Here is a 23,527-nt window from a genome sequence, read left to right as displayed (position 1 = left end):
ATGGTGTTCTTATGAACCTCATGTTTTGGCTTCAATCCACCAAAAACAACTTGGATCTAACCGATTTCCACACAAATAAACAAAGATCTTGCGTAGATCTAGACGCATTCATGGTGAAAAAGGATTGAAAGATGGTTTCTAACTTTCTTTCAACTCTTTTACACTCAATGCATTCGAAACCGATAGAATCGGACCTTGCTCTAGTCTTCTGCTCATTCTTGGTGATGTGCTAGTTCGAGATCTGGATTCTACTCACGAGACCACTGATCTCGGGTTAACCAAGAACAACCGCCTTGAACCGATTAACTGGTCAAACTAGGGTGATTCCTGTTTGATCGGACCACTTGGGACAAGATGTGGATTCTGTTGACTAACACGTTGTCAAAACGTGTAACACCCCAAAAATATTTAATATACATAAGTTAAATGTAATATTAAAGGATGATGCCTAAATTTAATTATGATGAAAATAGAGGGATCAAAGTTGTAACTATCTAAAATTGGATTGATAAAATAACAATTAATAAAAACCCACACACAGTACGTGTGTGGGAGTTCTGTGCGATCGAACAAGGCAGAGGAGAGGGGAAACCCTAGTTCAAGAAATCAAGCAATCCAATCCAAATTCATAAGCTAATTTAGTGCATGATCCCTAAATTGTGATTAGCTAACCCTAATCTCTTAAGTGGTAAGTTCAATTTCTGAAAATCTTGATTTGTAGAATGAGGGGATTAAACCCAATCTCGATTTCTTGAATCAAAATGGGGAAATCTGAGTTATAATTGCCTTCTAGAGCAAGAATTATGCTTCATTTTAGGTTGTATGAAAAGTGTAGTGAAAACCCACTTTGTAAAGATTATGTTACTAATAGGAAGCTCATAATGATTATGATCATGTATTAGTTGATATATGAATTTGTTGGTGATGCTTGAATGCTAGATAAACTGATTTAGGATGAAAATCTATGTAAATTCAAAGGAAGGTGATTCTTGTGTTATGATGAACTAGTAGGTATATGCTTAATAGACTTGTACCTTGTACCTTAATTATGATGCCTACCAAGTGTTCGATGAAATGCCTAAAAGATGAATGTATATGAAAATGGTAGAATGAATCGATAAACTAAATGAAAGAATGAATGTTCTAATGTAGGCGTAAAGGAAGAAGGTACAAGCACCAAGAAAACGGAAGGAGCGCAAGATCGAGGTTTGTTTCGTTGCATACAAACCCTTGTCATATTCTCTTTTTATTTAAATTTGATATAGAACTATCCTTGTATAACAAACGTGACAAATAGCGAGTAAATGACAAATCCTTGTGGATTTGGGTATGCTAACGAAAGTTGTGTTAAGCTATGCATTTTAACCGATTGAAATTAAATCGTGTCAAGTAAAGATGAACGCCATCCGTTCTAACGGATAGCTTTGAATGCCATAATGAATGTGAAAGTTATAATCCGTTATGCGGATAGAACAAAGAGTAATGTTGAAAGCAAATAACCCAATTAAACGGGTTGAATGTGTATGCTTAACTCTCAATGAGAGTGTTTATGCTAAACCCAATTAAACGGGTCGAATGTTTATGCTTAACTCTCAATGAGAGTGTTTATGCCTAACCCAACTATTTGGGTAGTCGAATGCGTAAAAGTAAGAATGTTTTTGTATGGATAAAGCTAAAACGAAAGGATTATGATTTAACTAGGGTGATAACTAACCTTTTAAAATTTTGATTGTTAATGTAGGTAAAACTCCGCTATAGGCGATTTGGAGATATGGAGCGAGCACGTGTTCAAGCCTTATTATACCAAGCGCTTCCGCTAGTTTATATGCATACTTTTGGGTCCATGTCTTGTTACTTTGTTAAATCTTATTAGAAGTCTTACACTAGAAAACTTGTTGTTTTTTGTTTGGGGTAGTTTAATGCTAATAGGGTCGTAGGTGAATGTTGTCTATTATGTCAAAAACAAGGGGCATGCCCGTTTTACGAATGGGTCATGCCTAAATTTTGTAAAATTTCTATTATGTGTCAAAGTTGGTATTTTGATGTCCGAAAAATTATTCTTTTGTAAGTAATCTAACATTATGGAAAAGCAGACCTTACAAGTTGGTATCAGAGCCAAGGTTTGAGGGATTCGAGCTTTTAACGCGATGCTTGAACTCAAACCGATGGCTCGTTCGAAAGTGTGCTCGCTCCAAGATCGCCAATGAGGTAATAATGTATGTTTTCGATGAATGCTAGTATATGTAATGAGTTTGAGATGTAAAGTTGAGTTAAATATGTGAAGTAATAATTATGGGTAGTGAAACAATAAATTCCGGGGACCGTACAGCTGAAAACGAACCCGAAAAAGAGTTAGAATGCTAAAAAAACGAAGCTGCAGCGGATTAAAGAATGGCTGGCCGTCGCCGACGGCCAGACATCCCGTCGCCGACGCCCCTATGTTGGTAGACGGCTTAAGTTCCTGCCTACGGACTAATGTAGGCGACGCACATATCTGAAGCCCGTCGCCGACGGGGCATGAAGCCGTCGGCGACGGCTAGCGGAATTCAATCCGTTGATTATTTTTTTTATTTCACGTATTGTGTTGCCGGGCTATCTGAAAACTTATTTTATGACCACGTAGAGTCCATAAAAGGCTTAATAAGTGTATGTAATCACAATTAGTGATTACAACCAGAATGAACTCGTAATAATAAAAAGTGATGAGCCGAACGACATGAGATGGACTAAGTAAATGTTGATTGAGGAATAATGATATACTGAAAGTCTGTGATTTGTATTAAACAAAAATATAACATTCTGTAGATGGCTGATGCAAGAAATGTTAATGATGATAATGATGATAACAATGATGTGGCTAGACAAGAAGCATTTGAAAGCAAAGTTACAGAAGTAGCGGAAGGGGTCATGCAAGCTAATCTTCCCCGATTAGCTCAAGAAGTAGAAAGCCGAGTTTTGGGAGTCGTGGATGCTATGATAACCAGTAAGATCGAGGAGTTGAAAGAACTAATTGAGGGATCCAAAGGTAAAGGCAAGGAACGAAGGTGCACATATAAAGACTTTATGGCATGCCATCCGACAACAAATGACGGTAAAATCGATCCAATCGAATGTCAAATATGGATCTCTAATAGAGAGGCAGTGTTTATACGAAGTCGGTCTACTAACCCATCAGGCGAAAGATTGGTGGGATGCGCACAGTAAAGAAGTAGGCGAAGATAGACTTCAAATTATGACTTGGCAAGAGTTTAAGGGGCCCTTCATGAGATATCATTATCCTCAGTCGGCTATTGATAAGATTCGGGAGGATTTCTTACGCCTCCAGCAGAAAAATGAGTCGGTAAATGAAATCTCAAACGCTTTCATGGATAAGATGAAATTCTGTGGGGAATTGGTAACAACCGAAAGAATGAAGATAAATCATTTCTATGGCGTGTTAAAGGCAGAAATTAGGGAGTTCATCACTCCCTCAAAATGTGAAACCCTCGATGAGCTCATTAATTTAGCACGGGATAGGGAGATTGAAATTAAAAGGCAAGAAGAGCGAGGTGAAAAAAGACCAAGTGAAAAGGGTGCAAGTTCTAGTCCATCTAAAAAGGGGAAGTTTCAGGATCAAGGAAGGAAGGGTAAGTCAAAAGGTGGAATTACTCCATGCAAGACTTGTGGGAAGCTCCATACCGGAGAGTGTTTGTTAGGCAAAAAGGGATACTTCAAATGCGGTAAGGAGGGACATTCGTCTTATCAATGCCCGAACAACCCGAAGACTTGTTTCAACTGTTTCGAAAAGGGGCATATCAAATCGGAATGCCCGAAGCTTCAGCAAGAGTCAAAGAAAGAAGATAAGAAGCAAGAGGGTTCCAGGGCGAACGGGAGAATGTTTCAAATCACATCTGAAGAAGCAAAATCCCAGCCGAATGTGGTCTCAGGTATCTTCCTAATAAACTCCATACCGGTTTATGTTTTGTTCGATACTGGAGCCACTATGTCATTTATTTCGAGTGAAATTGTACAACATCCATCATTTAAGACTGAACGAATGCCAATGCCCCTAGAAGTAGAAATAGCCGACAGTAAGGTCTATATGTTACGTGGGATTTGTAGAAATTGCAAATTACCATAGAAGATGAGGAATTCGATATTGACCTTATACCCATGGTTTTGGGGGAATTTAAAATGATAGTGGGAATGGATTGGCTGGCGCGACACCATGTAGAAATTAATTGTGAAAATAAGACCATGCTCGTCCAAGCTCCAAGTGGAAGGCAACTGAGTATTCAAGGAGAAAGAAATGTGGAAACCAAATTGTGCACCCTTGTCCAAGCTTTCAAATACGTACTAAACGGGAATAGTGCATACCTAGCTTATGTAATAGATACCCGACAAACCCTCCCGAGGTTTGAAGACGTTGAAGTCGTGAATGAATTTATGGATGTGTTTCCGGAGGAATTGCCGGGACTTCCTCCCGAGCGAGAAATAGAATTTCGTATCGGATTGAATCCGGGTGCGAAGCCGGTTGCAAAGGCCCCCTATAGGTTGGCTCCCACCGAAATGCGCGAATTAATGACACAACTACAAGATCTTCTAGATAAGGGCTTCATACACCCGAGTGTGTCACCTTGGGGAGCACCTGTCTTATTTGTTAAGAAGAAAGACGGGTCGATGCGCATGTGTATCGACTATAGAGAGCTAAATAAGCTGACCATAAAGAACCGCTACCCTTTACCTAGAATTGACGACCTTTTTGATCAATTACAAGGGGCGAGTTGGTTCTCCAAGATAGACCTACGTTCAGGGTATCATCAGGTTAGAGTACGAGGATAAGATATTCCAAAGACCGCATTCAGAACCCGTTATGGGCACTATGAATTTCTAGTCATGTCTTTTGGATTAACGAATGCGCCGGCTGCATTTATGGATCTTATGAACCGGGTGTGCCGACCCATGTTAGACAAATCGGTAATCGTGTTCATAGATGATATCTCAGTCTATTCGCGAAGCAAAGATGAGCATGCAAAGCACTTGCATGAAGTACTTGAAGTTCTCCGCAAGGAGAAACTTTACGCGAAATTCTCAAAATGCGCCTTTTAGCTCAAAGAAGTGCAGTTTCTGGGGCATGTAATCAACTCGGAAGGTGTGTTAGTAGACCCGTCAAAGATCGATGCTGTAATGAAGTGGGTTTCTCCGAAGAACCCGACCGAAATAAGAAGTTTTCTGGGCCTCGCTGGATACTATAGACGGTTCATACAGGATTTTTCAAAAATAGCCTTACCCTTAACAAAACTGACGAGGAAGAAAGAGAAGTTTGTGTGGGGTAAAGAACAGGAGGAGGCCTTTCAAACATTAAAAGAAAAACTATCACGTCCGCCGGTCTTGACATTACCGGATGGGACTGAGGACCTGGTGGTCTATTCAGACGCTTCACACCAAGGATTAGGCTGCGTTTTGATGCAAAGGGGAAAGGTTATCGCTTACGCTTCACGACAATTGAAGCCACATGAAGTGAACTACCCAACCCACGATCTAGAATTGGCAGCGGTAGTATTCGCCCTAAAGATATGGAGGCATTATCTATATGGCACGAGATGCACAATTTACTCAGATCACAAAAGTCTCAAGTATTTCTTCGAGCAGAGAGACTTAAACATGAGGCAATGGAGATGGCTGGAACTTATTAAAGATTATGATTGTGATATCCTATATCACCCGGGAAAAGCAAATGTGGTGGCCGATGCGTTAAGTCGAAAAGAATATCCACCTCCCATCCAAGTGAAGTCCATGAAGATGATTGTTACGCCCCGTTTATTTGATATGATAAGAAATTCCCAAATAAAGGCTCTCGGAGCGGAAGATTTAAAGAAGGAAAGACTAAAAGGTGTGGTTGATAAGCTAGAAGAAAATTCGACCGGACTCAAAGTAAGGTTCGGCCGAATTTGGATACCTCGTTTCTGTGAAGTCAAGGCAGCGCTACTTGAAGAAGCACACAAATCCCGATACTCGGTTCACCCCGGGGCTACTAAAATGTATCAAGACTTGAAAACTAATTATTGGTGGCTGGGTATGAAACGTGATATTGTTAAGTATGTCAAGAAATGCCTGACTTGTTCCCAAGTAAAAGCTGAACATCAAAAACCATATGGGGAATTACAACCTTTGGAAATTCCGGTATGAAAATGGGAGGAACTAACAATGGACCTGGTAACCAAGCTTCCTAGAACAAAAGGGGGGCATGATACAATATGGGTAGTCGTAGATCGACTTACGAAAAGCGCACACTTTCTACCCATCAAAGAAGCTTATTCTTCCGAGAAGATGGCAGAGATTTATATGAATGAGATCATATCCCGACATGGCGTGCCTGTGTCAATCATCTCGGATAGGGATACTAGATTTACTTCTCGTTATTGGCAAAAGTTTCATGAGAGTGTGGGTATGAAGTTACACATAAGCACTGCATACCACCCTCACACTGACAGCCAGTCAGAAAGAACCATTCAAACACTTGTCGATATGTTGAGAGCGCGTGTCTTAGACTTTGGGGGAAATTGGGATGACCACTTACCACTAGTGGAGTTTTCTTATAATAATAGTTACCATAGTGGAATTCGAATGGCACCTTACGAACTGCTTTACGGGAGGAAATGTAGGACCCCGGTGTGTTGGGGGGAAGTGGGACAAAGAGAAATTGCTCCAATTGACTTGATATCATTAACAAATAAAAAGATTGAATTGGTTAGAGCTCGACTGAAAGCAGCCCAGGACCGACAAAAAGCTTATGCGGACAAAAGGAGGCGTCCTATCGAATTTCAGGTCGGAGATTATGTTCTATTGAAAGTGTCGCCATGGAAAGGTATAATCCGTTTTCGAAAACGGGGTAAGTTAGACCCTCGGTATATCGGGCCGTTTAAAATCTTGGCTCGAGTTGGGAGGGTTGCATATCGATTAGAATTACCGCCTACTCTAGACGGAATTCACAATACCTTCCACGTATCGCAGCTAAGAAAATGTCTCGCGGATGATACTACGCTGGTATCACTCGATGATATTGAGTTGGACGAAGGATTGAACTATATTGAAAGTCCGATAGCCATTAAAGACGTCAAGGTGAAGAAACTCCACAACAAAGCCGTTAAACAAGTGTTGGTCCAATGGCTTCACCGAAAAGGGTCGGAGCTTACGTGGGAATCAGAAGACGAAATGCGTAGACACTACCCTCTCCTTTTTTGGTATGTCAATGTTTAAATAGTTATGTGTTCAGGTTTCAGGGATGAAACCTCTTTTAAGGGGGGTAGACTTGTAACACCCCAAAAATATTTAATATACATAAGTTAAATGTAAAATTAAAGGATGATGCCTAAATTTAATTATGATGAAAATAGAGGGATCAAAGTTGAAACTATCTAAAATTGGATTGATAAAATAACAATTAATAAAAACCCACACACAGTACGTGTGTGGGAGTTCTGTGCGATCGAACAAGGCAGAGGAGAGGGGAAACCCTAGTTCAAGAAATCAAGCAATCCAATCCAAATTCATAAGCTAATTTAGTGCATGATCCCTAAATTGTGATTAGCTAACCCTAATCTCTTATGTGGTAAGTTCAATTTCTGAAAATCTTGATTTGTAGAATGAGGGGATTAAACCCAATCTCGATTTCTTGAATCAAAATGGGGAAATCTAAGTTATAATTGCCTTCTAGAGCAAGAATTATGCTTCATTTTAGGTTGTATGAAAAGTGTAGTGAAAACCCACTTTGTAAAGATTATGTTACTAATAGGAAGCTCATAATGATTATGATCATGTATTAGTTGATATATGAATTTGTTGGTGATGCTTGAATGCTAGATAAACTGATTTAGGATGAAAATCTATGTAAATTCAAAGGAAGGTGATTTCTTGTGTTATGATGAACTAGTAGGTATATGCTTAATAGACTTGTACCTTGTACCTTAATTATGATGCTTACCAAGTGTTCGATGAAATGCCTAAAAGATGAATGTATATGAAAATGGTAGAATGAATCGATAAACTAAATGAAAGAATGAATGTTCTAATGTAGGCGTAAAGGAAGAAGGTACAAGCACCAAGAAAACGGAAGGAGCGCAAGATCGAGGTTTGTTTCGTTGCATACAAACCCTTGTCATATTCTCTTTTTATTTAAATTTGATATAGAACTATCCTTGTAAAACAAACGTGACAAATAGCGAGTAAATGACAAATCCTTGTGGATTTGGGTATGCTAACGAAAGTTGTGTTAAGCTATGCATTTTAACCGATTGAAATTAAATCGTGTCAAGTAAAGATGAACGCCATCCGTTCTAACGGATAGCTTTGAATGCCATAATGAATGTGAAAGTTATAATCCGTTATGCGGATAGAACAAAGAGTAATGTTGAAAGCAAATAACCCAATTAAACGGGTTGAATGTGTATGCTTAACTCTCAATGAGAGTGTTTATGCTAAACCCAATTAAACGGGTCGAATGTGTATGCTTAACTCTCAATGAGAGTGTTTATGCCTAACCCAACTATTTGGGTAGTCGAATGCGTAAAAGTAAGAATGTTTTTGTATGGATAAAGCTAAAACGAAAGGATTATGATTTAACTAGGGTGATAACTAACCTTTTAAAATTTTGATTGTTAATGTAGGTAAAACTCCGCTATAGGCGATTTGGAGATATGGAGCGAGCACGTGTTCAAGCCTTATTATACCAAGCGCTTCCGCTAGTTTATATGCATACTTTTGGGTCCATGTCTTGTTACTTTGTTAAATCTTATTAGAAGTCTTACACTTGAAAACTTGTTGTTTTTTGTTTGGGGTAGTTTAATGTTATTAGGGTCGTAGGTGAATGTTGTCTATTATGTCAAAAACAGGGGGCATGTCCGTTTTACGAACGGGTCATGCCCAAATTTTGTAAAATTTCTATTATGTGTCAAAGTTGGTATTTTGCTGTCCGAAAAATTATTCTTTTGTAAGTAATCTAACATTATGGAAAAGCGGACCTTACAAAACGTTTCGATAGAAACGACAAACAATCAAACGGCCAACTGAAAGACGAGCGGAACGACCAGGACGGAGAGCTATCCGACCGGACTACTGTTCGAATGGACAGCCATCCGAGCGACTGGCCATCCGAATGGCTTACACCATGGGTCCCACACTTAACCAACTTAATCTGAAGTTTGAGTATTGAATGAATTGCTATCCGATCGGACTACCACCTGACCGGATTGCCCTTCGGATCATGAGATACTTGGACTTTAACACTTAATCGATTTTTCAAACATGTTCAATGCACTAAGGATGTGACAACCGATAATTTACGGATCTTAATTACGTGATTAACAGATAATTAACACGATAATAAATAGTGTTCATGGCGCGAATGAACTTAATTAGGCCTTTGGAGTGCCTAGGAATGTTTATCCGACTTTACAGTGATCGAACGGTGGCTTACAGAGCAGCTTGTGAAACGTTAAACGGTAACGAATCGAAACCGTACAGAATACTGACAACGCCGACGAATAGTAAATTTTTACGATAGATTCTAGCTTCGTAATCAAATTTTAGTGACTACAGTCGGAACCGGTTCGAAAAACGGAGTAAAGACGGTGACGATATAATTTTACGCACCTTTTACTCAACCGACAACTAAACGTACAAACAACGACTACCGCCCATATTTTTGTGTATCTTAATTTTTGACGTTAAACGGAGTTCAGGATTTGACAACGGGTCTCGTAGGAATTACGGGCCACTTAAACACGAGATGGGCTTGTGGGCCCTGGGCCCAAGCCCAACACCCACAAGCCTAAACCTGCACAATAAATTAGATATATGAGATCTCTAAAAATCCCTACAAATCCAAGCAAAATATTTACCCAATCTTGCAAAATCTTATTAAATCTGTGCAAAAGATTTGCTAAATCTCAATAAGATCTCCTATCTTTCTCTATATAAGAGAAACCTTGGCCCCTTTGTCTACATATCAATTTACAAGAAAGCCTTTCCTTTCTCCCTCTCGGTTATATATCAGACTACACACACAAACACCTAATACTCACCTCTCTCAATTTATACACTGCCAACACACACACACTACAAACACCCTCTCCCTCTTCGGTGCTCTTTCCGGCAGCAAACCAGCTCCGATCGGAGCTCCGGCGACCACACCCACACCGGTAAACCCCCCCTTGTTACAGATCTGAAACAGACCACCACCACCACTAATCGGTGGTGGTGCGGTGGTGCGGCAGTCGAGAGAGAGACGAGACGAGAGAGAGAGGAACGGTGGCGCGTGGTGGTGCGTGGTGGCGTACGGCGGCGGAAAAGAGAGAGAGAGAGTCTGAGAGATGGAGATTGAGAAGAGAGAGAGAGAGTCTGAGAGATGGAGATTGAGAAGAGAGAGAGAGAGAACCCACGGTGGTGGTGGCGACCGGTGATCCCCGTCTTGGACCGGCGGTCCTTGACTCGGCCCGGCGGTCTTCGTATTTATCCGACAGAATTCCGGTAAACCAACCCATGTTCTCTCGTTTTATTCATTTTTTTTCTTGAATGATTATAATGATCGGTTGTTCGGGTTTTTGGGTCCGACTCGGTTCTGGTTCGGGGCAGCCATGGCCCAGGTTCGTGCACGGATGATACAGGTTGACTCGGCTCAACTCGGTGTGTTTCAGTTCAACTCAGTTCATGTTCGGGTCAAACCCGGTTGACTAGGTCAACACCCGAGTCAACTCGGGACAACAGCAGGTCAACTGGTCAAGTGCGGTCAACAGCTTCGGTCAGACGGCTCGGTTCGGTCAGACGGCTCGGTTCAGTCAGGACACAAGGTTCAGTTGACTCGGTCAAACCGAGTCAACTCGGTCAAACCTGGTCAACCCAGTTGACTCGGTCAACACCCTGACGCGAAGACTTGGTAAAAATTAACGGCGCGTTTATTTAGTTATTTCTATAATTTTAGTTACGTGATAATCGAGCTCGAACCGACTGATTATAATTTACATTTGACATATATTTGGCAAAATTGCATATAGTATAGTCGAATCTTGATTAAATTATGTTGAATAATTGATTGCTTTTTGAAAATATTACGACACTTTAGTTGTCAGGGACGTCTAAAAACAGAGGAAACTCTGTCCGTTTTTCGAGAAAACTGGTAAAAGCAAAACATGTTTTATTGAAAAGCGACTTTTATAAAACGAGATACAAGTATAGAGTATAACTTTCGACAACTCCTTTATAAAGTTAATATAATTATTTATATTGTTTCAAACGCCGATCGCACATTCGTTTATAAAAATAAATATAGTTTATATTTATTTCAAATACCAAACGACACGACAATTGTTTTGCTAAAATAAATATAGTTTATATATTTATTTGAAGTAATAAACGACACAAATTCTTTTATAAAATAGATGTAGTTTATCTATTTATTTCGAACTTCAAACAAACTCGATAATACTTTCGCAAAATAAATATAACTTTTTATATTTATTACAAACGCCGAAACGGCGTATACGTATATTATGGCAAATATACACAAGACGTGATGTATATAATACAAGTTATTATATAGTATTTTCATACGAAGCGCGATACGAGTTGTTATATGATATTTTCATAGAAATATTATTTTTATACACGTACGACTACTCGAGACGTCTAGCGCGATGATAATGATATATTTATATTTTCATATAAATATTTATTTATTTATTTTAAGTCTCACGGAAACTAAGTCTTTTTCAAGACTTACTAAATTGCTGCTAACATTAAACGAGACTTAACACGTATAACTTAATCTTTTCCATTAAGTTAACAACATACCGTTGAATCGTTCGATTAACGATTCGGTAGAGCTCGGTAACACGTAGTTACCGTTTTTGCTTAGAAACTTACTAGATATTCCGTGTTAGGAATATTGTAGAACGCACGCTAGCAAGTCTCGTCTTGGAAAAGACATCGCGAAGTCGTAATAACTAGCTTTGCACAGGAATATTCAGGCGAGTTCATAACCCCCACTTTTTACTACTGTTTTACATTCTTTTTGTAAATGTTTTCGGGGTGGAAAGACATGCACAATTTTCAGAAACATACAAAGTTTTGAACAAATGCAAAACTCGTATTTCTAAATCATATCACGAATGGATTTCGAGGAACTCAAATGATTTACGAAAGGTTTATACTAAACATACCGGTTTTTACAAAACAAATGCTTATTTTCGAAATATGAATGATTTTTCATAACTAAGGAGTCAGTCAGGGTGGCTGGGAAGGTTCAGTCAGGGTGGCTGGGTAAGTTCAGTCAGGGTGGCTGGGAAAGCTCAGTCAGGGTGGCTGGGGAGGCTCAGCCAGGGTGGCTGAGGTGGAATATATGATACAGTAATTACGAAAAATTTTTACATGGTATGTTTAACGTAAGGAGGTGTTATACGATCATGTGAGTGGATAGGAACAACATGGGGCCATTAGTCCTCATGGAGGGACCGAGGGACAGGAGCGGTAGATCTATCTGGGTGTAGCGAGCCCAGCCCCCGGCCAAACTAGAAACGGACCGTGGGGTGACTTTGTCCACATACTTTGCCGTGGCGAAATCTGCTAGGTTTGAGTCTCCCTATTTGCACTTCACATATGTCAGTGGCCTTGCAAACCATTGGTGATCACAAGTCCTCTTACACTGCTACATACCAGGGATTTTATACTTACGGAAACTTTTAGTTCATACAAATTAACTACCATGTTTTATACAAATCCAAAGAATTATGGGGGTATAGAGTCAAGGTCAGGGTGGGCATTGACGGTTATGCGAACATTACAAATACAAGGCTTTACAAATACATGGTTTTATGAACATAACGTGTTACACACACAACGTTTCCATATAACTTGGCAAGAAAATGATTTTTAAATTCATTTTCTCAATACTATTTCAAAAACCGGTTACCAAAGATTTATTTCAAACCTTTCACAACTCAAAAGATTTATTTCAGATCTTTTACAAACAAACTATGAACTCGCTCAACTTTATGTTGACTTTTTCGCATGATCTTTCTCAGGTTGCATATCAAAGTTAAGGCACGGTTGGAATAGGAGGACCATGAAGAGTCGAGTACTTAGTGGGCGTTCAGTTTCTAGAAAGACTTAGCTTATTTGCTTCCACTGTGCAATGAAGATACCAGTCCAGTCACGCCAATGCTCTGATAATTTCGGGGTGTGACAGATTGGTATCAGAGCTATAGGTTACAGCAAATTAGGTTTCTGTTGTGATACCTAGGCTCTAACCTCACCTTTCCCCCTGGGGACTTAGATCATTGAGACGTTGAATACATACAGAACGCCTAGTACTCGAATATGGTCTCCAACCGTTGCCGAAAAACAAGCAGTCAAAATATTGTTTTCAAACATACGCTGTTACGGTGTTTCATACACGGTGCATAAAATAATTACATACAGTACACAACAGTCTGAGAGGCTGGGAGGATAGTCTAGTGGGACTAGGAGATTCAGTCTGAGAGGCTGGAAGGATAGTCTAGTGGGACTAGGAGATTCAGTCTGGGAGGACTGGAAGGGCAGTCTAGTGGGACTAGGAGATTCAGTCTGAGAGGCTGGAAGGATAGTCTAGTGGGACTAGGAGATTCAGTCTGGGAGGACTGGAAGGGCAGTCTAGTGGGACTAGGAGATTCAGTCTGAGAGGCTGGAAGGATAGTCTAGTGGGACTAGGAGATTCAGTCTGGGAGGCTGGAAGGATAGTCTAGTGGGACTAGAAGATTCAGTCTGAGAGGCTGGAAGGATAGTCTAGTGGGACTAGAAGAATCAGTCTGAGAGGCTGGAAGGATAGTCTAGTGGGACTAGGAGATTCAGTCTGAGAGGCTGGAAGGATAGTCTAGTGGGACTAGGGGATTGAGTCTGAGAGGCTGGGAGGATAGACTAGTGGGACTAGGGGAATTACTTGATTGCTTATTGATGACTAACATGCTTATTTGATTATATGATCGATTATTGGTGCATGGTCATCACGTAGGAACCGCGAATATTAACTCGGGCACACACTCTTATCCATATTGTCTATGATATTTTAACTTCCCGAGCAGGCAGCCTACGCACAACAAAACGCTAGCGCACGAGAACACATGGAACTCGATTTTTACGTCAACGGATGTCGGGGTACATCACCTTCTACATGGCACACGACGCTAGTGCGCAAGTATACGTGAAATTTAAGCCTACATCAACGGAGGTTGAAGTACGTCACATACGACTATCGAGGCGAGGCCTTTGAAAAGACGCGACGGCGCAATTCAACGACAACGCTAGATTCCGGTCAGCAGGAGAACTAACGGTCAGGAAGCGATAACTTGTCACGCGATCCTGCAACGACACGAATCACTCCAAGGAAAAGACGTATGTCTCCACATCCCCCTATTTCGGTTAACGACGGTAATGTCACCTAACAATTGGTCGTCACACGAAACCCCAGGTAAAGTCCTCAAATTTCTATTATTGAAATTTCGAATTTCACGCTCACTGAGTAGATTTTCGCATCTCTACTCCTCTTAATGGTCATTGTATCACGATCATTTCTTTACAAGTTACATACATGGTTTTTTCATTGTGACCATGCCGAAAGTTTTCTTGTTGATACATATGTTTATTGTCGGATTGCGCTAAAACCAAGTTCAATTGTTTGAACTTGTCCATTACACATGTTCGATTCAAAACACCATATGATGTATTGAAAACATCATATTCAAATTCGTATTAACAAGCGTTTCATTTGTTCCGAGTCGAGGTAAACTTGTTTGGTATTCGACTCCATTAAATTGTCTGTTGATTTCGACACCATGTGATGGTGATTTTCATTAGTTTGAAGCTTGCGCTAAACTCGTTTACGCATCTCATACACGGATCTAAAAAAAAATTTATTGATTGTTTTCCAATTCACTTCGATTTATTATATCAAAGCGGTCTTAATACAATAGTGTGTTAAGACAATGGTACACAAATTCATTTTTACATTCCGGTGTACCTACTAACGGTTCTTTCATTATCGATCGAAAATTTTGCGATACCCATTGCTCCTTCACCTTCGATCGAAAACATTATTTCTTTGATGTTCAAATTTCAATTGAAAATTCTATGATGTCATTTGAAACAAACTTTCGGATTCACCTTATTACGCTTTCATTTGACTTCAAACACGGTGGATTTGTTTGATCATCGCTATTATTGAATTATTTGAATCACCACGACACCTTGTGGTGTCAGTACAAACTTGTAGCTTGGGCTAATCATGATTGAGCGTTTCATGCAAAACACAGGTGATACTTGTTCGATCACCCCTATTATTGAATCGTTTCATTCATTGCGACACCTTGTGGCGTCGGTATGACTTGCAGCTTGCGCTGATCACGATCGAACGTTTCATGCAAATTATTACATTTGAGATTGTTGATTCTAAGTTCATCCAGTGGATGTTATTGCTTCTAGAACACGTTTACATGTTATAAACGTTCATATGGAATTCGATTGGTCGAAGTTCCTGTTCATTGTTGGATCCTGTTAACTTAGTCACATTAGTGACTGTATCTATACATCTTGTTTCCCTTGACATCAACTTTTGAAGAGATAACCTAGTCTAAATTTCGAGGACGAAATTTCTGTAACAGGGGGAGAATGTGACAACCGATAATTTACGGATCTTAATTACGTGATTAACAGATAATTAACACGATAATAAATAGTGTTCATGGCGCGAATGAACTTAATTAGGCCTTTGGAGTGCCTAGGAATGTTTATCCGACTTTACAGTGATCGAACGGTGGCTTACAGAGCAGCTTGTGAAACGTTAAACGGTAACGAATCGAAACCGTACAGAATACTGACAACGCCGACGAATAGTAAATTTTTACGATAGATTCTAGCTTCGTAATCAAATTTTAGTGACTACAGTCGGAACCGGTTCGAAAAACGGAGTAAAGACGGTGACGATATAATTTTACGCACCTTTTACTCAACCGACAACTAAACGTACAAACAACGACTACCGCCCATATTTTTGTGTATCTTAATTTTTGACGTTAAACGGAGTTCAGGATTTGACAACGGGTCTCGTAGGAATTACGGGCCACTTAAACACGAGATGGGCTTGTGGGCCCTGGGCCCAAGCCCAACACCCACAAGCCTAAACCTGCACAATAAATTAGATATATGAGATCTCTAAAAATCCCTACAAATCCAAGCAAAATATTTACCCAATCTTGCAAAATCTTATTAAATCTGTGCAAAAGATTTGCTAAATCTCAATAAGATCTCCTATCTTTCTCTATATAAGAGAAACCTTGGCCCCTTTGTCTACATATCAATTTACAAGAAAGCCTTTCCTTTCTCCCTCTCGGTTATATATCAGACTACACACACAAACACCTAATACTCACCTCTCTCAATTTATACACTGCCAACACACACACACTACAAACACCCTCTCCCTCTTCGGTGCTCTTTCCGGCAGCAAACCAGCTCCGATCGGAGCTCCGGCGACCACACCCACACCGGTAAACCCCCCCTTGTTACAGATCTGAAACAGACCACCACCACCACTAATCGGTGGTGGTGCGGTGGTGCGGCAGTCGAGAGAGAGACGAGACGAGAGAGAGAGGAACGGTGGCGCGTGGTGGTGCGTGGTGGCGTACGGCGGCGGAAAAGAGAGAGAGAGAGTCTGAGAGATGGAGATTGAGAAGAGAGAGAGAGAGTCTGAGAGATGGAGATTGAGAAGAGAGAGAGAGAGAACCCACGGTGGTGGTGGCGACCGGTGATCCCCGTCTTGGACCGGCGGTCCTTGACTCGGCCCGGCGGTCTTCGTATTTATCCGACAGAATTCCGGTAAACCAACCCATGTTCTCTCGTTTTATTCATTTTTTTTCTTGAATGATTATAATGATCGGTTGTTCGGGTTTTTGGGTCCGACTCGGTTCTGGTTCGGGGCAGCCATGGCCCAGGTTCGTGCACGGATGATACAGGTTGACTCGGCTCAACTCGGTGTGTTTCAGTTCAACTCAGTTCATGTTCGGGTCAAACCCGGTTGACTAGGTCAACACCCGAGTCAACTCGGGACAACAGCAGGTCAACTGGTCAAGTGCGGTCAACAGCTTCGGTCAGACGGCTCGGTTCGGTCAGACGGCTCGGTTCAGTCAGGACACAAGGTTCAGTTGACTCGGTCAAACCGAGTCAACTCGGTCAAACCTGGTCAACCCAGTTGACTCGGTCAACACCCTGACGCGAAGACTTGGTAAAAATTAACGGCGCGTTTATTTAGTTATTTCTATAATTTTAGTTACGTGATAATCGAGCTCGAACCGACTGATTATAATTTACATTTGACATATATTTGGCAAAATTGCATATAGTATAGTCGAATCTTGATTAAATTATGTTGAATAATTGATTGCTTTTTGAAAATATTACGACACTTTAGTTGTCAGGGACGTCTAAAAACAGAGGAAACTCTGTCCGTTTTTCGAGAAAACTGGTAAAAGCAAAACATGTTTTATTGAAAAGCGACTTTTATAAAACGAGATACAAGTATAGAGTATAACTTTCGACAACTCCTTTATAAAGTCAATATAATTATTTATATTGTTTCAAACGCCGATCGCACATTCGTTTATAAAAATAAATATAGTTTATATTTATTTCAAATACCAAACGACACGACAATTGTTTTGCTAAAATAAATATAGTTTATATATTTATTTGAAGTAATAAACGACACAAATTCTTTTATAAAATAGATGTAGTTTATCTATTTATTTCGAACTTCAAACAAACTCGATAATACTTTCGCAAAATAAATATAACTTTTTATATTTATTACAAACGCCGAAACGGCGTATACGTATATTATGGCAAATATACACAAGACGTGATGTATATAATACAAGTTATTATATAGTATTTTCATACGAAGCGCGATACGAGTTGTTATATGATATTTTCATAGAAATATTATTTTTATACACGTACGACTACTCGAGACGTCTAGCGCGATGATAATGATATATTTATATTTTCATATAAATATTTATTTATTTATTTTAAGTCTCACGGAAACTAAGTCTTTTTCAAGACTTACTAAATTGCTGCTAACATTAAACGAGACTTAACACGTATAACTTAATCTTTTCCATTAAGTTAACAACATACCGTTGAATCGTTCGATTAACGATTCGGTAGAGCTCGGTAACACGTAGTTACCGTTTTTGCTTAGAAACTTACTAGATATTCCGTGTTAGGAATATTGTAGAACGCACGCTAGCAAGTCTCGTCTTGGAAAAGACATCGCGAAGTCGTAATTAGCTAGCTTTGCACAGGAATATTCAGGCGAGTTCATAACCCCCACTTTTTACTACTGTTTTACATTCTTTTTGTAAATGTTTTCGGGGTGGAAAGACATGCACAATTTTCAGAAACATACAAAGTTTTGAACAAATGCAAAACTCGTATTTCTAAATCATATCACGAATGGATTTCGAGGAACTCAAATGATTTACGAAAGGTTTATACTAAACATACCGGTTTTTACAAAACAAATGCTTATTTTCGAAATATGAATGATTTTTCATAACTAAGGAGTCAGTCAGGGTGGCTGGGAAGGTTCAGTCAGGGTGGCTGGGTAAGTTCAGTCAGGGTGGCTGGGAAAGCTCAGTCAGGGTGGCTGGGGAGGCTCAGCCAGGGTGGCTGAGGTGGAATATATGATACAGTAATTACGAAAAATTTTTACATGGTATGTTTAACGTAAGGAGGTGTTATACGATCATGTGAGTGGATAGGAACAACATGGGGCCATTAGTCCTCATGGAGGGACCGAGGGACAGGAGCGGTAGATCTATCTGGGTGTAGCGAGCCCAGCCCCCGGCCAAACTAGAAACGGACCGTGGGGTGACTTTGTCCACATACTTTGCCGTGGCGAAATCTGCTAGGTTTGAGTCTCCCTATTTGCACTTCACATATGTCAGTGGCCTTGCAAACCATTGGTGATCACAAGTCCTCTTACACTGCTACATACCAGGGATTTTATACTTACGGAAACTTTTAGTTCATACAAATTAACTACCATGTTTTATACAAATCCAAAGAATTATGGGGGTATAGAGTCAAGGTCAGGGTGGGGGTTATGCGAACATTACAAATACAAGGCTTTACAAATACATGGTTTTATGAACATAACGTGTTACACACACAACGTTTCCATATAACTTGGCAAGAAAATGATTTTTAAATTCATTTTCTCAATACTATTTCAAAAACCGGTTACCAAAGATTTATTTCAAACCTTTCACAACTCAAAAGATTTATTTCAGATCTTTTACAAACAAACTATGAACTCGCTCAACTTTATGTTGACTTTTTCGCATGATCTTTCTCAGGTTGCATATCAAAGTTAAGGCACGGTTGGAATAGGAGGACCATGAAGAGTCGAGTACTTAGTGGGCGTTCAGTTTCTAGAAAGACTTAGCTTATTTGCTTCCGCTGTGCAATGAAGATACCAGTCCAGTCACGCCAATGCTCTGATAATTTCGGGGTGTGACAAAGGATGCCACCCGACCGGACTGTCGTCCGATCGAGTGACAACCTGCTGTGAACTTGTTCTCACTGAAGTGTCAACCAATCGGATTGCCGTCCGATCGGACGACCGTCCGATCGACCGACCTTAAAGGTAGAGATACTTCAATGTTTTAAAATACTACAACAAAAACTTCAAAAGACAAACCATCATACACAAACACATCCTTCTCAAGGGAAGAAACAATCCACTCGAACAGCCATCCGACCGGACTACTGTCCGACCGGATTGCTGTCCGAACGGATTGCCATCCGAACAACTGGCTATCCGATCGGACTACCATCCGATCGAACTGCCATTCGATCCACCAACAGTTGTCTTCGTTTTACGCGTCACTCATTGTTATGCTATCAAACTATTCAAGCTAACCTTACTCTCAAGCGCTCCCTTCAATCCATCAACCGCTGTGAGTATACTCGATCCCTTTTTGCTTTACGCACTTTTGGGTATTACATACGTTACTTATACAAATCACAATCGAACACACTACGCAATACTTTAAACTCTAACCGTTACCGCATGTTATACATGACTCAATGAATGCTTGTTTGTTATGTTTACACATGGAATGCTGTCTACCTGCCTTAACGACGATAGTACTATTGTTTGGACTCAACACCCGTTCACACGGGGGGTTGTTAACGACAATTACTTGCATGGATTACAGTGGTGATCATGTATTGCGAACTGCCTTGGGCAGTCAACCCGCAGTCATTGGTATCGATAGGTTCATGTCGATAACTAACATGCTTCGTTTTCCTATGTGTCCGTGTTGGTTATGCGTAAACTATTCGAACTCTATATGCTATTATCAAACTTGTATACTCATCTTTACACTATGTGTATTGACTTTATTTTAACATATGTGACAGGTGTTTAGGATGCTTATCTGCTAGGAAAGCGAGGCTAGAATAAGGCCCTAGAGGCCAACAAATAGTTGTCTGTACAATTTAAATCTGAGTTGTCGGAACAAAACTATTTGCCTAGAATCTTGTCTGTAATAATTGTACTATCTTTTATGACATGGTATGGGACATGTTGTTTTAAGTAATTGATGAATATAATTGTTATGGAAACTTCTGGACAATCTGTTTCGCTCAGTGCCACGCCCCGATGTTTCCGTCATCGGTTGGGGTGTGACAACAGTGAGTATTGTGAAGAGAGATCCAATTAGGATTTTTAATTTATTTTGTTCGCTTGTATTTTTTTTATTGTGGCTGAAATATAATCCAATAATTGTAAAACGCCAAGATAACCAAAACGCCAAAATGTTTATAAGAAATAATAGAACAATGGGTTAACTTGTTTAAAACGCCTTGAAAAACGCCATTCAAATACATTTCCTGACCCCTGGGTTACAATGGCATACGATTTGAATAAACGCTATAAACGCCAAAATGTTAAGAAGATGAAACCATTAAACGCCATTAAATATTGAATTTGATTAACGCCAAAAATTTTAAAAACCAACAATATTGGGAAAGGCGGAACTGGAAAAGAAGAAGATAAAAGGACAAAAAAGCCCCTCTGCCCTTTTCGAAGCGGCGTGACGCGTGTTAGGCCAGGAAACGTTCTCACCGTTCTCACACTTTTGAGCGTTTTCTCCTGATCCCATTTCTATATATATATATATATATATATATATATATATATATATATATATATATATATATATATATATATATATATGATCCGGTCCAATTAAGAACCACGATGAGTTATGAGAACTCTTACTTCCAGCACGAGTTCGTCCACATTTTTTGCACAAACGTAAATAAAAGTTGTTAAGCCGGTAGTTTTCCCTGATGTAAATTTTGTTTTCGGAACGATGATATCACAAATAATTTTTCTACATTGATGTAAATTTTTGCATGCGATATTTGTTTTTTGCTGGAACATGTGATTTTTTTAAGAATTTTGATAAATTTTTTTAAAAGGCCTAGTTCTCATAGTTCTCACAATTATAGGATTTGGATAAAATGAAAACTCGTATGAGTTGTGAGGATTTAGAGAACTCCGCCTTATAATAGGCTTTTAAAGAAATACCAAAAAACCTAAATGTCAGCTTTTCCAAAAAAAATTGTTTTTATTGATTTACACCACCCATAAAAAATGTTTACAAGTGGTGTAAATGTTGATTCATGTTGATGTCAGCAGCTTTTACAACAAGGTAAAAATGTTGAAAACAACACTTCGATTTTTTTACAGCTATGTTGGTAACATTTTAATCTACGCGTATGCAAAAAATAGAGGCAAAACTCGCGCGAGAAGTCGGAGTTCTCTAAATTCCCTCAACTCATGAGGGTTTTCTCTTGATCTTGATTAGGGTGCAAACGAACCGAGCTACTCACGAGCTACTCGAGCTCGGCTCGAAAAAATGCTCGAACGAGCCGAGCTTAAACGAGCTCGAGCCCGAGGCTAAAAACAAGCTCGTATAGTAAACGAGCCCGAGCCCGAGTTTAGCTTATCGAGCTCGAGCCAGCTCGCGAGCCTTAGCGAGCTTTCTTTTTATATATTTTTTTATTAATATATTAAACATATATTTAGATAATAATATTTACCATTTATATAAATAAAAATATAACTAAATTATATGTATAACAATAATTATAATTAATAAAAAATAATTAATAAATACTAAATGTGTCGAGCCCAAGCCGAGCTCGAGCTTGAAAAATTACCTTCGAGCCGATCTCGAGCTTTAGAAATAAAACTCGAATCGAGCCGAGCTCGAGCTTTCATATGTTAAACGAGCTCGAGCTCAAGCCTGGTCGAGCTCGGGCTCGACTCGGCTCGGCTCGTTTGCACCCCTAATCTTGATCCTATATATGTAGTTGAGAGGTCAAATGAGAAAAAAGATGTTTGTAATAATAGAAAAAATAAATTTAAACCAATAAGAATCTTTCATTTAAAATTGATATTTAATATTATTATAAGAATATGAGTAAATTTACATAATTGATTAATTTGTTTTATTTCAACAAAGTAGTTAATTAACTTAAACTAATAACTTATTTTCAAAATATTCCCTTTCAAAACAAACCTAATTTATGTGAATGTTAAATTTTGATACGTGTAGGATAAATTTCGATATGTGTAGTATATATGTAGGATAAATTTCGATGTGTTTAGGTTTAAAATTTTGGTGTTTATGACTAATTAATTGGTCATAAAGAATAATTAACAATATGATACAAATACTATTTGATGTTTTACAATTATATATTTTGTTGTTTTTCTTCTAACTTTCATTTTTTTTATCATATATAGGGAGAGGATCATGAGAAAACTACATCTAAATAAGAAAACTAGAAAACTAACTAAAAAGCCTAAAAAAGGTAAAAAACATACCAATTTTTTTTTACCATTTTTTATAAAAAATTCACTATTTTTTATAATAAAAAAAATTTTAAAAAAATTTTGTTGTACTGCACATGTGCATTATATGTGTGCTACACAGTTGCACTATATCCGTAATAGTGCACATGTGCAATATAACAAAAAAAAAATTTGAAAATTTTTTCCATGCATAAAAACTAGCGATTTATATACATATGGGGGATGGATCATGAGAAAACTAGTTTAAATGAGAAAACCAAAAAAACTAACTAAAAAAGCCTAAATATATGCCAATTTTGTTTTACAATTTTTTATTAAAAAATCGTTGTTTTTTATATTGGAAACTACTTAGATGAATTAATTAACTAGGTGGACAAGTGAGGTAGGTGGAATCATGTTGGAGAACCAAGGTTTCTATTATTCCCACCAAACCAAAACCCAAGTCCTTCAACATTCAGGATTGAAGGCTTGGTTGGTTTCAACACTTTGTAGGTCAATTAGGACCTTTAGGGCAGCAAGTATATGAGGTTTTTGAACCTCTATCTTCTGGAAATAAACCATAACATAAGT

At 39.0% G+C, this 23,527-nt stretch overlaps 1 long non-coding RNA gene across 1 annotated transcript; it reads left to right on the top strand.

Annotated features, from left to right (window-relative positions):
• The first annotated feature begins 589 nt into the window (after positions 1–589).
• LOC110902678 lies at positions 590–1,858 on the top strand. Its single transcript, XR_002571324.1, has 3 exons — positions 590–688; positions 1,153–1,206; positions 1,742–1,858. It is a non-coding gene; the product is annotated as an uncharacterized LOC110902678 (long non-coding RNA).
• Positions 1,859–23,527: the final 21,669 nt, after the last annotated feature.

This window comes from Helianthus annuus, chromosome 13 (genome assembly GCF_002127325.2).
Source record: "Helianthus annuus cultivar XRQ/B chromosome 13, HanXRQr2.0-SUNRISE, whole genome shotgun sequence".
Taxonomy (NCBI): domain Eukaryota; kingdom Viridiplantae; phylum Streptophyta; class Magnoliopsida; order Asterales; family Asteraceae; genus Helianthus; species Helianthus annuus.
Note: the sequence above shows the minus strand (reverse complement) of the source record. Positions and strands in the feature narration are given on the sequence as shown.